The 11,497-nt window shown below is 41.8% G+C and overlaps 1 pseudogene; it reads right to left on the bottom strand.

Annotated features, from left to right (window-relative positions):
* Window positions 1-414: 414 nt before the first annotated feature.
* Window positions 415-666, bottom strand: LOC138985628 (cytochrome c oxidase subunit 7A2, mitochondrial pseudogene; annotated as a pseudogene).
* Between the last annotated feature and the right edge of the window lie 10,831 nt (window positions 667-11,497).

The following is an 11,497-nucleotide window of genomic DNA, read 5'->3' as shown; positions in this document are numbered from 1 at the left end:
CATTAATAATGTTTTAAGAATTTACTTGTTAGCTTATCTCCTTTTCAGCTGAAAGACTTGCTGTGTTTTACAATTTGTCATGATCTATGATGATTTTAAATAATTTTGAGTGATTCAGCTTACTAAAAACTCATTCAAAGGACCTCACTGTAGTTGTTATCATTAAATAAAAGGTTAAGACCATATTAGAATTGGTTAAGATTTAAGTAAGCAAAGTTCATGCATCAGTTGTCTCTTGTTGTGGTTTTTTTTCTTCTTCTTTTTTTTTTTCATGGTAAAGACTGCTTTATTGGTGGCAGTTGGTACAAATCAATAAATACTGATCTCCAAAGAATTCGGTTATATATCAGATTGCTGGCCCACAGAGAGCTGAATGGAATTGAACCAACTCATTGCTGGGAGGATAAACTGAAGTCAATCCTGCTTCTTGGGAAATGAAGCCACAGCCAGCTTATATATGGCATATGCCATTCCACCAGCTATAAGAACCATGGTGGCTCTATACAGGAGGGCATCAGCTATCCCACTCTTCAGATACACTGGAATTCCATTATCTTCCTGGAACAGCTTTTGTTTCTTTGGAACCTTATTTTCAAACTGCCTGCCTGAAGCAGTACTTATGGTCCTCTTAGTAATCTGATGGAGAGCAAGAAAATTCTGTAGCATCTTGGCTCAGTTACTGCTCACCAACCACGATGACTGACCACTAGGAACCCATGCATCAGATTTAGAAGCAACAGCACAATGGTGTTCTCTTTTAATTAAAAAAAATTTTTTTTTACAAAGATTTTTTTCATATATGAACATTGATGCTTGCCTTCATACATTTATAATTTATTTTTCTTTTTTTGTGTACTTTCTAATTCAGATATATTCAAATGTTTTCCTATGTCTTACATTCATCACCTATACTTTCAAGGCTCATTTCATTTGTTGTAAGAAAGGAGATAGGCCTTGTACTGCGCATGTGGCTTTATATAATATCAGAATTGATTTTTGTATATCTTTGTTAACACCACTATATTGAAAATATCATCCAGTAATGACAAGTTACATATATAATCACATCTCACTGCAGCACAATGATTTTATTTCCTCATAGTGTATTTCTTCATTTGATATTTTGTATCTATGTATTTATTGGCTATATGTATATTAGACATGAAATTATTCCGTCAGTCGTTGAATTTAAAAGTGAGGAAGTATTTTTCTTGATACACTCTCAGTAGTTACAGGTCTAACATAATTACCTAGGAGCATTTTAAATTCCTTTTGAGTTTTATTACACAATAAGGGCCATAATTAGCTGTATTCTTAGGTGTGTTGTTGTTGTTCAGTCAATAGTTATATCTGACTCTCTGCAATCCCATGAACTGCAGCACACCAGGCTTCTTTGTCCTTGCTTATCTCCCAGAGTTTACTCCAACTCATGTCCATTTAGTTAGTATTGCCATCCAACCTTCTTATCCTCTCCTGCCTTCTTCTCCTCCAGCCCTCAGTCTTTCCCAGCATGAGGGTCTTTTCCATGATGGCTCTTCACATCAGGTGACCAAAGTATTAGAGCTTCAACTTCAGCATTATTCCTTCCAATGAATCTTCAGGGTTGATTTCCTTCTAGTCCTAGGGACTCTCAAGAGTCTTCTCTAGCTCCACAGTTTGAAAGCAACAGTTCTTTGGCACTCAGCCATCTTTATGGTCCAAATGTCACATCCATACATGACTTCTGGAAAAACCACAGCTTTGACTATTTGGATCTTTGTTGGCAAAGTTATGTCTCTGCTTTTTAATTTGCTGTCTAGGTTTGTCATAGCTTTCAAAGAGCAAATGTCAAAGAGAAAATGTTTATTCATTTCATGGCTGCAGTCACCATCTGCAGTGATTTCGGAGCCCAAGAAATAAAGTCTGTCACTGTCCATTTTTTCCCCATCTATTTCCCATAAAGCGTTGGGACCAGATGCTATGATCTTAGTTTTTTGAATGTTGCATTTTAAGCCAGGTTTTACCCTCTCTTCTTTCAACTTCATCAAGAGGATCTTTAGTTTCCCTTCATTTTCTGCCTTTGACTGTGTGGATCACAATCAACTGTGGAAAATTCTGAAAGAGATGGGAATACCAGACCACCTGACCTGCCTCTTGAGAAACCTATATGCAGCTCAGGAAGCAACAGTTAGAACTGGACATGGAACAATAGACTGGTTCCAAATAGGACAAGGAGTATGTCAAGGCTATATATTGTCACCCTGGTTATTTAACTTCTATGCAGAGTACATCATGAGAAAGCCTGGGCTGGAAGAAGCACAAGCTGGAATCAAGATTGTCAGGAGAAATATCAATAACCTCAGATATGCAGATGACACCACCCTTATAGCAGAAAGTGAAGAGGAACTCAAAAGCCTCTTGATGAAAATGAAAGAGGAGAGTGAAAAAGTTGGCTTAAAGCTCAACATTCAGAAAACGAAGATTATGGCATCTGGTCCCATCACTTCATGGGAAATAGATGGGGAAACAGTGTCAGACTTTATTTTTTTGGGCTCCAAAATCACTGCAGATGGTGATTGCAGCCATGAAATTAAAAGACGCTTACACCTTGGGAGGAAAGTTATGACCAACCTAGATAGCATATTCAAAAGCAGAGACATTTCTTTGCCAACAAAAATCTGTCTAGTCAAGTCTATGGTTTTTCCAATGGTCATGTATGGATGTGAAAGTTGGACTGTGAAGAAAGCTGAGCACCAAAGAATGGATGCTTTTGAACTGTGGTGTTGGAGAAGACTCTTGAGAGTCCCTTGGACTGCAAGGAGATCCAACCCATCCATCCTAAAGGAGATCAGTCCTGGTGTTCTTTGGAAGGACTGATGCTGAAATTGAAATTCCAATACTTTGGCCACCTCATGCAAAGAGTTGACTCATTGGAAAAGACCCTGATGCTGGGAGGGGATGGGGGCAGGAGGAGAAGGGGACGCTGGATGGCATCACCTACTCGATGGACAAGAGTTTGGGCAAACTCCGGGAGATGGTGATGGACAGGGAGGCTTGGTGTGCTGCAATTCATGGGGTCACAAAGAGTCGGACACGACTGAGTGACTGAACTGAACTGAACTGAACTTCTTAATCTCTACTACTTGTTAGGTCCATACTGTTTCTGTCATTTAATGTGCCCATCTTTCCATGAAATGTTCCCTTGGTATCTCTAATTTTCTTGTAGAGATCTCTAGTCTTTCTCATTCTTTTGTTTTCCTCTATTTCTTTGAGGAAATTAAGGTTTCCCTTAAGAAAGCTTTCTTCTCTCTCTTTGCTACACTTTGGAACTCTGCATTCAGTTGGATATAAGTTTCCCCTTCTGCTTTTCCTTTCACATCTCTTCTTTCTCAGCTATTTGTAAGACCTCCTCAGACAACCATTTTGCCTTCTTGCATTTCTGTTTCTTGGGGATGATTTTGGTCACCACCTTCTGGACAATGTTGAGAACCTCAAACAGTACTTCAGGCACTCTATCAGATCTAATCCCTTAAATCTATTTGTCAATTCCACTGTAAAATCATAAGGGATTTGACTTAGGTCATATCTGAATTGCCTAGTGGTTTTCCCTACTTTCTTCAATTTAAGTCTAAATTTTGCGATAAAGAGTTCATGATCTGAGCCATAGTCAGCTCCTCATCTTGTTTTATTGACTATATAGAGTTTCTTCATCTTCTTCTTCAAAAGAATATAATCAACCTGATTTCAGTATTGATCATCTAATGATGTCCACTCAGAAGAATTATACAAAAAAGATCTTAATGACTCAGAAAACCATGATGGTGTCATCACTCACCTAGAGTCAGATATTCTGGAATGCAAAGTCAAGTGGGCCTTAGGAAGCATCACCATGAAGAAAGCTAGGGGAGGTAATGGAATTCCAGCTAAGCTATTTCAAATCCTAAAAGATGAGGCTGCAAAAGTGCTGCACTCAATATGCCAGAAAATTTAGAAAACCCAGGACTGGCCACAGCACTAGAAAAGGTCAGGTTTCATTTCAACCCCAAAGAATGCTCACACTGCCACAAAATTGCTCTTATTTCATATGTTAGCAAAGTAATGCTCAAAATTCTCCAAGCTAGGCTTCAATAATATACAAACCAAGAATTTCCAGATGTTCAAGTTGCATTTAGAAAACGCAGAGGAACCACAGATCAAATTGCCAACATTTCAGATAACATCTACTGCTTCATTGGCTACACAAAAGCCTTTGACTGTGTGAATCACAATAAACTGTGGAAAATTGTTAAAGAGATGGGAAGACCAGACCATCTTACCTGCCTCCTGAGTAAAATGTATGAAGATAAAGAAGCAACAGTTAGAACTGGACGTGGAACAATGGACTGGTTGCAAACTGAGAAAGGAGTATGTCAAGGCTTGTGTCGGAGAAAGTAATGGCACCCCACTCCAGTACTCTTGCCTGGGAAATCCCATGGATAGAGGAGCCTGGTGGGCTGCAGTCCATGAGGTCGCTAAGAGTTGGACACGACTGAGCGACTTCACTTTGACTTTTCACTTTATGCATTGGAGAAGGAAATGGCAACCCACTCCAATATTCTTGCCTGGAGAATCCCAGGACAGGGGAGCCTGATGGGCTGCCGTCTATGGGGTCGCACAGAGTCGGACACGACTGAAGTGACTTAGCAGCAAGGCTTGTGTATTCTCACCTTGCTTATTTAACTTATGTGCAGAATACAACATGCAAAATGCCAGGGTGGATGAAGCACAAGTTGGAATCAAGATTGCTGGGAGAAATATCAATAACCTCAAATATGCAGATGACACCTCCCTTACTGCAGAAAGAGAAGAGAAACTAAAGAGCCTCTTGTTGAAAGTGAAAGACGGGACTGAAAAAAGCTGGCTAAAACTCAACATTCAATAAATGAAGATCATGGCATCTGGTCCCATCACTTCATGGCACATAGATGGGGAAACAGTGGAAACAGTGGCTGACTTTATTTTTCTGGGCTCCAAAATCACTGCAGATGGTGATTGCAGCCATGACATTAAAAAAAGATTGCTCCTTGGAAGAAAAGCTATGACCAACCTAGACAGAATATTAAAAAGCAGAGACGTTACCCTGCCAACAAAGGTCTATCTAGTCAAAGCTATTGTATTTCCATTAGTCTTATATAGATGTGAGATTTGGACCATAAAGAAAGCTGAGCATGAAAGAATTGATGCTTTTGAACTCTAGTGTTGGAGAAGACTCTTGAGAGTCCCTTGGACAGTAAAGAGATCCAACCAGTCAATCGTAAATGAAATTAACCCTGAATATTTATTGGAAGAACTGATGCTGAAGCTGAAGCTCCAATACTCTGGTCACCTGATGCAGAGAACTGACGCATTGTAAAAGACCTTGATGCTGGGAAAGATGGAAGGAAGGAGGAAGAGGATGACTGACGATGAGATGGTTGGATGGCATCACTGACTCCATGGACATGAGTTTGAGCAACCTCTGGGAGTTAGTGATGGACCAACTCGGGAAAACCTGGTGTTTTGCCGTACATGGGGTTGAACAGACTGAGCAACTGAACTGAACTGAACTGAACTGAAGCCCATTAAGCAGGAATCTTAAAGTTGTTGTTACAGGAAGTGACCGCAAGGTGGCGGCATGTCTTCAAACTCTGGGTCCTTGGGCAAGCAGAGCCTTTTTCGAGTACTGCCAATTAGAGTCAGTGAACCAGGAGAAGCACCCGAGACTTGTGTCTCATTACTTCTTCCCCCTTAGCCTTGAGTCCCAGGACTCATCCGAACTCCTGCAAAACCACACTGCCAAAGGTACAATAATCCATAACTAAGGTCATACTAAGAAAGGTGCCGGTGTTGAAATCCTCAGTCCAAGGGACACATGGAGCCCAGGGTGTTTTGAAATCTCTTGCAGAACAGAGGTTCCGTTGCATTTGGGTGCAGTTCGCTTGGATTTCCTCGAGGAAGGCCAGCCAATATCCAGACTTTGGTGGGCTCAAGGAGACGGCACGAGCCACTCCAGGTCCACCTGGGGTCACACTGGCATCCACATGCTGCAGGCTCCCTCAGCATTCCACATTCCAGCCTTGGGGCCCCCATCTCTCAGGCTCCAGGATGCGACTCCGCTCACGTCAGAGTGGCTTGAGGGAAAGAAAGTCTGAATTTTTTTCCTTGTTTGTCCTATAATTCGAACTGGGCTGTACACGTTAGTCACAATCTTGGGAGCTGAGGGGTTTTTTTTGTTTGTTTGGTTGGTTGGTTGATTTTTTGCTTTCTTTCTTGTTTTTCATCTACAGCAACAAGATTTACATATAGATAGAAACATACATTCTTCTTGGCTTCTTTTTCCAGATGGGTTGCTATGGAGTGTTGAGTAGAATTTCTTGTGTTACATACTGGGTTTCTTTGCTGTTTTGCTTTGTTTTGTTTTTATACTAGTGAGCACATGTTAGTCTGAACCAGTTCATTTCACCCTACCACCCACCTTTCTTTTTTTGGTAAACATAGATTTTTCTTCTCATTCTCTGAGGCTGTTTCTCTTTGCTAAATAGTTCATTTGTATCCGTTCATAGGGATACTGAATATTTTCCCTGTGTCTAATGCAATCTATATTTGTTCCTCAAAGAAATCTCCTTTTCTATTCTGACCCATTGTTTTGTTTTGCTTTGTTTTGACCAGGGGAGGTTGTTTGTATTTCCAAAATGTAGCTGCATGTGCTGTTTGTGTGTTTTGGAGACAAATCCCTTGTGGGTGTCTTCGTCTGTTACTATTTTTCCTATTCTGAGGGTTGTCTTTTAGGGTTTCCTTTTCTGTGCAAATGGCTTTAAGGGTAATTAGGTCATGTTTTCTTGTTTCTGATTTATTTTCATTATTCTTACAGGTCCATGAAAATGTTCCTTAATGCGATTTAAGGCAAAGCATGTTCTTCCAATGTGCATGCATGCGTGCTTAGTCACTTCAGTCCTGTTTGATCCTGTGGGACCCCATGTGCTGTAGCCTGCCAGGCTCCTCTGTCTGTAGTATTCCAGGGAAGAATACTGAAGTGGGTTGCCATGGCCTCCTCCAGTGCATCTTCCCCACCCAGGAATCGAACCCTTGTCTCTTATGTCTCCTGCATCATCAGACAGGTTCTTAGCATAGAATGTGACCTGAGATACTCCCGTCCTTTGTGATATATTCCTCAAGGTTTCCTAGGATCCCTGCCTACACTTGACACTTTTAATTATTTGTCGTTGCTTTTGGTATATGGTGTGAGGAAATCTTCCCATCTCATTCTCAGCTACATTGTTTAAGGAACCTCTGCACTGCCCTCCATCAGGGCTCTTACCATTTACATCCTCAACTGCGGTGGAGGAGGGTTCCCTTGTGTCCACAGCCCTCCACAACTTACTGTCTGGGGAGGTTTTGACAGTGACCATTCTGATGTGTGCAAGGTGATACCTGGTGGTGGTTCTGATTTCCATTTATCTAATACTTAACGGTGTTGACAACTTTTCATGAGACTTGTTTAAAATGGCATGATTGAAACTAGCCTTTTGAAATCAGCTTCTTTAAGGTCTGCCCAGGTTTAAAATCGTTTTGGCTGACCAGCCCTAGGACATTGCCTGAGGGGAGGTTTTTCTCACTGACGCCCAGTGGCCTTTGGGAGTATTGAGTGCCCGTGAGCATAGCTTTGCAAGTGTTTTTATGGCAAAAAAACCAGAATGTGACAGCATGTCTTCAGGCCCCACTCTTGTTGTTTACTGCTGTAATTTCATTATTATTGTGTACGGGCGTAGGATTCTTTTGTGATGTTTGTTTCTGGTGTACAAGAACTTGATTCGGTTCCACCCAGACTTTCATTAGTTTTGGGGAGATATTTTTCTTTACGATGATTACAAGGTGTCCTTAACTTTTCCTGTGGTATTCAGTATGTTTGTGTAGCTTGTCTATTTGAAATAGATTCATCTGTAGATGTTTATTCCAACCTCTTAATTGCTCCCTGTGCCCTCATATTTTCTTTCTGAGAATCAGAAGTTATTTAAGTTTCTGAGTGTGTTTCTTTGTGTAAAGTAGTTCCTTTGTGTGAATTTTTAGATCCACCAGTTCGGGACATCTTGTGATATGTGTGTTTCTGTTTCTGACTCAGTTCCCTTAGTATCCCGATCTCTTCCATCCATGCTGAGGCCGCTTTCACTATTCTGCTCTGTTTTCTATAATAGCAGATTGCAGTGGAGAGGTGAGCTACTTAGACCTCATTTTTTTGCCCTGACACACTTGATTTCATTCCAATGTCTTGGCTCTTGTAAATCGCGCTGCCCTGAAAACAAGGGTGCATGTGTCATCTCTAATTCACATTTTCTCTGGATCTACCCCAGGAGTGGGAGAGTGGGATTCACCAGTCACATGGTTCCCCTATCCTTAGTTTTGTCCTTTTTTTTTTTTTAAGGAAACTCATGCCTCTACCCATACTTCCTATACCCATTTACATCCCAACAAGGAGAAAAGGAGGATTCCTTTTTCCCTAAGCCCCCTGCAGGACTTCCTTTTAATAGACCTTTTTGGTGCGGGTCATTCTGAGCCACGTGAGGTGATTCCTCGTGGTGGTTTTGATTGGCATTGTTTTAGGAGTTCGTGATGTGGAGTATCTTCAGGTGCTTCTGGACCTTAGACAGTCTAAGTACTACTGACCTCTTGAAATTGGCTTCTTGAAATTAAGCCCCAATTTGAAATCTTTTAGGATGATTTTCTTAGGGACATTACTTGACAGCAGGTGTCATTTACAACTGCACAGGCCATTTGATACCAAGGGAAATTTCCATGCAAAGATGGGCACAATAAAGGACAGAAACAGTATGGACCTAACAGAAGCAGATGATGTTAAGAAGAGGTGGCAAGAATTCACAGAAGAACTATACAAAGATCTTAATGACCCGGATAAGCAGAATGGTGTGATCATTCACCTAGAGCCAGACATCCTGGAGTTCAAAGTCAGGGGGGGTTAGGAAGCACCACTACAAACAACGCTAGTGTAACTGGTGGAATTCCAGCCGAGCTATTTGAAATCCTTAAACATGATGCTGTGAAAGTGTTGAACTCAATATGCCAGCAAATTTGGAAAATTCTCATTGGCCACAGGACTGGAAAAGCTCAGGTTTCATTCCACTCCCAAAGAAGGGCAATGCCAAAGAATGTTCAAACTCCCAAATAATTGCATTGATGTCACAGGCTAGCAAAGTAATGCTCAAACTTCTCCAAGCTAGGCTTCAACAGTACATGAACTGAGAACTCCCAGATGTTCAAGGTGGATTTAGAAAAGGCAGCGGAACCAGAGATCAAATTGCCAACATCCATTGGATCATAGAAAAAGCAAGAGAACTCCAGAAAAACCTTTGCTTCTGCCTCATGGACTACACTAAAGTCATTCACTGCTTGAATCACAAAAAAACTAGGTAAAATTGTTAAAGATTTGGGCATACCTGGCCACGTTACCTGCCTCCTGAAAAATGCAGATGCAGATCACGAAGCAACAGTTAGACCTGGACATGCAACAGCAGACTGGTTGCAAGTTGGGAAAGGAGTATGTCAAGGGGGTGCATTTTCACCTTGGTTATTTAATTTATATGCAAAATACATCATGTGAAATGTCAGGGTGGATGAAGCACAGCTGGAATTAAGACTGCCATGAGAAATTATATCAATACCTCAGATTTGCACATGACATCACCCTTATGACAGACAGTGAAGAGCAACTAAACAGCCTCTTGTTGAAGTGAAGGAGGAGGGAGAAAAAGCTGGCCTAAAGTTCAACATTCAAAAAATGAAGATCATGGCATCCAGTCCCATCACTTCTTGGCAAAGAAATGGGGAAACAATGGAAACAGTGACAGACTTTATTTTCTTGGACTCCAAAATCACTGCACATGGTGATTGCAGCCATGAAATTAAAAGACGCTTGCTCCTTGGAAGAAGAGCTATGACCAACCTAGACAACATATTAAAAACCAGAAATCTCTGCTGACAAACGTCCGTCTAATCAAAGTTTTTCAGGAAGGTTTTTCAAAGGTTTTACAGGAGTTGTGTATGGATGTGAGATTTGGACCATAAAGAAAGCTGAGTGCCAAATAATTGATGCTTTTGAACTGTAATATTGGACAAAATTCTTGAGAGTTCCTTGGACAGCAAGGAGATCCAACCTTCCATCCTACAAGAGTTCAGTCCTGAATATTCCTTCCAAAGAATATTCACAACTGATGATGACGCTGAGGCTCCAATACTCTGGCCACGTGATGCAGAGAACTGACTCTTGGAAAAGACCTTGCTGCTGGGAAAGATCCAAGGCAGAAGGAAAAGTGGATGACAGGGGATGAGATGGTTGGATGGCATCACCAACTTGATGGACATGAGTCTGAGTGAGCTCTGGGAGTTGGTGATGGACCATCTCAGGGAAGCCTGGTGTGCTGCAGTCCGTGGTGTCGCAAAGAGTCGGGCACAACTGAGCCACTGAACTGCACTGAACTGAGGCCTTTTGACCGGTAAGAGCCATTGAGCAGGAACCTTAAAGTAGTTGTTAGAGGATGTGACCACAAGGCGGTGGCACGTCTTCATGCCTGACTCTGGGTCCTTGGGCAAGCAGAGCCTTTTGCGAGTACTGCCAATGAGAGTCAGTGAACCAGGAGAAACACCCAAGGCTTGTGTCTCATTACTTCTTCCCCCTTAGCCTTGAGTCCCAGGACTCATCCGAACTCCTGCAAAACCACACTGCCAAAAGTGGGATAATCCATAGCTGAGGTCATACTAAGAAAGGTGCCAGTGTTGAAATCCTCAGTCCCAGGGACACATGGAGCCCAGGGTGTTTGGAAATCTATTACAGACCAGAGGTTCCACTGCATTTGAGTGCAGTTCGCTAGGATTTCCTTGAGGAAGGCCAGCCAATATCCAGACTTTGGAGGGCTCAAGGAGACGGCACGAGCCACTCCAGGTCCACTGGGGTCACACTGGCATCCACATGCTGCAGGCTCCCTCAGCATTCCACATTCCAGCCTTGGGGCCCCCGTCTCTCAGGCTCCAGGGATGTGACTCTGCTCACGTCAGAGTGGCTTGAGGGAAAGAAATTCTGCATTTTTTCCCTTTTTTCTTCTATACTTGGAACTGGGGTGTACAGGTTAATCACAAGCTTGGGCGCTGTTTTGTGTGGGCTGTTTTTTGGGAGCTTTTTGCCTTTTTTCTTGTTTTTCATCTACAGCAATTTGGTTCACTTAGAGATAGAAACAAAGGTTCTTCTTCAGCTTCTTTTTCCAGATGGTTGCTATGGAAGGTTGAGTAGGGTATCTTGTGTTACATACTGGTTTTCTTTGGGTTCTTTTTCTGATAGTAGTGAGCACATGTTAGTCTGATCCAGTTCATTTCACCTTCCAACTCACCTTTCTTTTTTTGGTCAACATAGGTTTTTCTTCTCATTCTCTGAGGCTGTTACTCTTTGCTAAAGAAGTTCATTTGTATCCATTCATAGGGATGTTGAACATTTTCC

Source organism: Bos mutus, chromosome 25, assembly GCF_027580195.1.
Source record: "Bos mutus isolate GX-2022 chromosome 25, NWIPB_WYAK_1.1, whole genome shotgun sequence".
Lineage (NCBI taxonomy): Eukaryota > Metazoa > Chordata > Mammalia > Artiodactyla > Bovidae > Bos > Bos mutus.
This window is presented reverse-complemented; position numbering and strand designations above follow the sequence as displayed.